Consider the following 5,214-nt stretch of genomic DNA (forward strand, 5'->3'; position numbering starts at 1 on the left):
GGGGGGGGGGGCACAAGTGTCAGCTATCCACCAATCCTTCGTGGATCCCAAACTCATCAACCCAAAGGCCAAAGTGACCATTTACCCCTTCATATCACAAGCTGTAGACTTGCCTACAGCTGAACTGCCTGTCCAGTACAAAGGCTGGTCAGGAATGTGGACTTACAGCCATGAGGGAAGGGGACAGGTTGTTCATGAAGGGACAGGGCCTTGAGGTTAATGACTGTACAGACCATATGGCACTGACTGAGATGTAGGAGGTGTGTAGAGGGCAGGACATGCATCTCCTGTTTCAGCTCGGGAACTGAAATAGTGACAGTGGAAAGGCTATGGAGCTGGCTTGTGGCTTAGAGAGTGACTGCCTTCCCACTCAAACCCCTTATAGGCCCTGATTCTGCAAACACAAACAGACCCTTATGCTTGCATAGAAAATGGAGAGCATTGTCTCTGTTGTGACTCAGTATATTACAGTATTGTTTGCTGTACGAGATTACAAAATAGCACCCCAGCAGGAGATAGCGTTTTTAAGAGAGGCAGCTGTGAAACCAAACAACAGTTCAGTCTGGTGTTGTCCATATTCATCATCCAGGTCCCATTTCAATGCATGTGAAACGGTAATGAATGTTTAGAAAAAAGGTTTCATAGATTCCAAGGCCAGAAGAGACCATTGTGATCATCTGCATAACACAAGCCATAGAACTGCCCCAAAATAATTCCTAGAGCATATCTTTTAGAAAAATTGTCAGTGATGGAGAATCCACCATGACCTTTGGTAAATTGTTCTAATGGTTAATTGCTCTCACCATTAAACATTTACATCTTATTTCCAGGCTAGATTTGTCTAGCTTCAATTTCCAACTGTTGGGTCGTGTTATACCCCTCTCTGCAAGATTGAAGAGCCTATTATTAAATATTTGTTCCTCTTGTAGACACTTATAGACTGTAATCATTTCACCCCCTTAACCTTCTATTTGTTAAACTAAATAGACTGAGCTCCTTGGGCCTATCACTGGAAGGCATGTTTTCTAATCCTTTAATCATTCTTGAGGCTCTTCTCTGAACCATCTCCAATTTCTCAACATCCTCTTGAATTGTGGGCACCAAAACGGGACACAGTTTCCATCTGTGGTCACATGCGTGCCAAATATAGAAGTAAAATAACCTCTCTACTATTTGAGATTCCCCTGTTTATACATCATAGGATCACATTAGCTATCCCACAGCATCACACTAGGAGCTCATGTTCTGTTGATTATCCACCACAACCCCCAAATCTTTTATCTTGATCCAAAATGTTTTAATAAATGCAACAAAACAAATCAGTTCAGATCTGGTGACTGTTGCCAGGTCTCATTTCCATAGTTATTTTTGATCAGCAAATGATGATAATCAAAGTGCTGTTCAAACTATTGAACTCCACTTGACAAGAAGAATATATTTAATATTTTTAGATGTTGGAGAATGTCCAGTAAAGTGCTTTAGTTTTTATTCCTCTACCCTTCACTGCTGGTAATTACTCAGTTGATCTGAGCAACAGGTTTGGAATATAATGCATTTTTTCATTAGGATAGAGATATGCTTCAATAAATTATTTTCCCTCACCTTAATGCATATGCACTTGTCATCTGCTGCCCTCCATCCCAGCGGGGGGACACATTACTGTTCATGCTGTATGTAGACAATGTCCAATTCTGACTTAAAGGTCCCATTGACCTCACTACCAGGATCACAGACTATGACCCAATATTTATAAAATCGTTTCAGATCCTGTTGAATGAAAATTGCTACATAATTATACAATATCATTAATAGTAAGAGTCTGTGGAGGGAAGAAAGTCATGTTAAAAGGTTCTCTTAATCCAGGTTTAACTGTCTTTCAACCTCAGCAATGCTGACCTAGGATGCTGGTGTTTTATTGCTACGGTCTCTGTTCTTGGTTAACAAACGCAAAATATTCAGAAACAAAACCCACTGTCCTGTCCCCTGAAAACCTAGATGGGATTATGGTATTGCAGAATTAAACCCCCTCCCCACACACACACTTCGGCTAGTCCTTCAGATTTTTCTCCATCTATGTGTTTTGCTTTTTTAAACTTGGTTCACATAGGCAAAAATATCGATAGCATATCCGAAAGAAATTCTTTGGAAAGAAATAATAACAATTAGGTTTATATTCTCATCTGGACACATGAGAAATTTAGGAGAATAAAACCACCAAACAGCAAAATGAAAACACACCCAAAATATGCAAAAGCTGACAGTCAGCTGTGCCCCTGATGACTGGTGATTCTACACCTGCAGCATCATCTGAATATTTACGGTGTGCACTTTTGACAACATGAGAGAGGCAGCTGAAGTTAGCTGTTATTGTGTCTGGCTGAGTTTGTGTTCTCACTTGGCTTCAGTACAGCCGTTAGTCAGCTTCCATAAATAAACGTACACACTTAGCCATTCTGTTGCACCACTCATGTAAGAGCAGGGTTGCCTTTGTCCTCCCCAGCTCTTCTTTTTAAGGTCTTGTCTACATGAGAATTTTTTCAGCATAACCAAAAGTGTGAAATTAATTTGCTATAGTTATATCAATAAATGCCCCCATGCAGACCTCTTTTGCTTTAGCTTATGTTGCTTGGGAAGGGGGGGAATTAAGCCAAACCAGAGAAAAGCCACTCATAAGCGTATCCATACATCAGTTTGTGGTGTGCGGGGTTATAATAGTATACCTATGAGTCTACACAGCAGCTGAGAGGTGAAACACGAGCTAGTTCTGTGCAAGCTAATGCACTTAAAAATAGCAGTGGTAGCACAGGTGGTGGCTTGGGCTAGCCTCCCAATCCTGCCCAACCCCCTGCTTAAATACCTGGGTGGCTAGCCCAAGCCACCACACATGCTGATGGCTTGCACAGTGCAGGATGCCTACGCAGCTACTGGGAGGGATAATCGGGTAGACATACGCTATAGCAGTACATTTCCCTTTGTAGACAAGGCCTTACTTTGTCCCTTGATCTAAGCTCACAGGGGCTGGAGGTCATTATCAGCTCAGTGAGTTTCCCCAAATAGGTTTTTGCAAAGAACAATGCACACAATAAAGATCGGTAGCTGTTTGCATCCCCCCACTCTCCTGGTGATTGTCTAGTTTTGGGAAGAAGGTAGTAGATATTAAATATCCATCTTTCAAATGATTAACTTCGTGGCTCAAGTCTAGCATTTCACAGATCATTTTGCCTGGCTTTATCCAGATAGATTGGATTTTCCTCTGAATACATTCCTCCTAACTATCTTCCCTTGTTATAATTTACTGTTAAATTCCAGACCCTCTGTCATCTATTAGCCTAGATGTCCTGTCTATCTTTGATTCTTACATATTTTCCTTTTCCTTGCTGTTTTGCTGTGACAGCAAAAACCCAGAGATAATAGTATAGAATGGGCCTAATTGGGAAACCCCCGTTGATAACCTTCCATGTGCTCACGTTGTCCTGTAGTGGCTGACTCCAATAATTATAACAGCCAGCTATTTAACAAAGTTACTCCCTTAGCTGAAGTGGTAGAGGACTGTGCTTTGATGTTGAGGGTCTGAGGGTTGATTACTTTGTTATTTGTACATGCATGGCCATGGGTTGATTGCTATTCTATTATTATCATCAACATTTATTTGAAAGCACCTAACGGCCACAACCAGATTGGGCCCATTGTGCTGGGCACTATAGAAATATAGAATAAAAGACAGTCTCTGCCCCCAAAGAGCTTACAGTCTAAAAGACTCGGTATAACGGGTGGATGAGACAAACAAGCAGACTGGGGTGGGAGGCAGGAGAGACAGGGTACCACAACTAAAGAGGCAGCAGGAAATCTCCTGAAAGTGTCCTGGTTAGGCAGAAATACCATCCCTAAAAGGCAGCAGCCATTGCTGTTGGGCTCCTGGGAGAAGCTCCAGATAAGCTATTTTTTCTTATTTTGTAGATTTCCTGATTGATGACTTTTGCTACTATTATCTGCATTACATTAGCACCTGGAGGTCCCAATAGGGCCCCATTGTGCTAGGGGATATATAAAAACACAGGAAGGCCTGGTCTTTGCCCCATATATCTTATAATCTAAAAAGCCAAGAAATGCCAGAGATCCATATAGAAGCATAGTCATTGGGGTGGGGACAGGCACATGCATTGTTAGTTCCAATTCTCCCTCCCAAACCAAAAGGAATATATGAAGGATGGGGAAAAGTGGATCAATATGTACAATTTTTAGATATAATTGTTTAAATATAAATACACATCAAGTAGGCACAACGGCCTCTCAACTATTATTAATTAGACAATGTATTGTAGGTTCTATGGCAGAGGTGAGTCTTGAGGAACGATTTGAAGGAAGAGAGGACAGTGGTTCTATGGAACAGTTCATCAAAGGAGAGTAACAGCATCCTGATTAAATATGGAGTGGGACTGTAAAAATATCTCTGAACTGAAGTTTGGGATGAACTGCAAAAATGCCAGTGTGGTCAACCTTCTCTTCATATGACTTTGGAAAGTTACATAGGCAAATGTACTCCCCGCAATGGAGAGTACTGCAGAAATGGGAAGGTTCCACATAGAGTTTCTGGGAGGCAAAGGTCAAAAATCCCCACTCACTTTTTCTTTTTTCTTCTTTTTTTTTTGGGTGGTAGAGTTTTCTGTTGTCCCCAGTCATCTGGATCCAGCCACCAGCATGATGCTGACTCATTTACACTGGAAAAGAAACGCCCCCCCACCAGATGTTTTTGGAAACCATCATGCACAACTGTTAAAATTATTGTATAGTATAAATTCATATATTGATGGAGGTGGATAGGACATCTTTGGTAAGGTTCAATCTCTTGGGCGTACATTGAAGTTGCTCTGGTGCTTCAAAGTCACAGTCTCTCTGACATGGCCACAGATATAGGACTATATCGGTATAGGCATATATGCATCATGGTAGTTCAAGTCTTTTGTTTTGTTTTTAAACAGAGTGTAAACATACTCTTTTTGCCAGTGATGAGGAGTGAGATTTAGGGACGGTTTTGAGGGAGGAAACGTGAGAACCTGATTTAAGAAGGCCATGGATTGAGAGAAACTATCTTGGCAGGCTCACCAAGAAAGCTTTGAATGTTAGTTCTGCCCCTTTGGTTCCTTACAGCAGAGTACATGCACATTTGGAGTGAAGAGAACAGACTGATGGAAGTGATCACTAGATATGTTATAA

Source organism: Chelonoidis abingdonii, chromosome 10, assembly GCF_003597395.2.
Source record: "Chelonoidis abingdonii isolate Lonesome George chromosome 10, CheloAbing_2.0, whole genome shotgun sequence".
NCBI lineage: Eukaryota > Metazoa > Chordata > Testudines > Testudinidae > Chelonoidis > Chelonoidis abingdonii.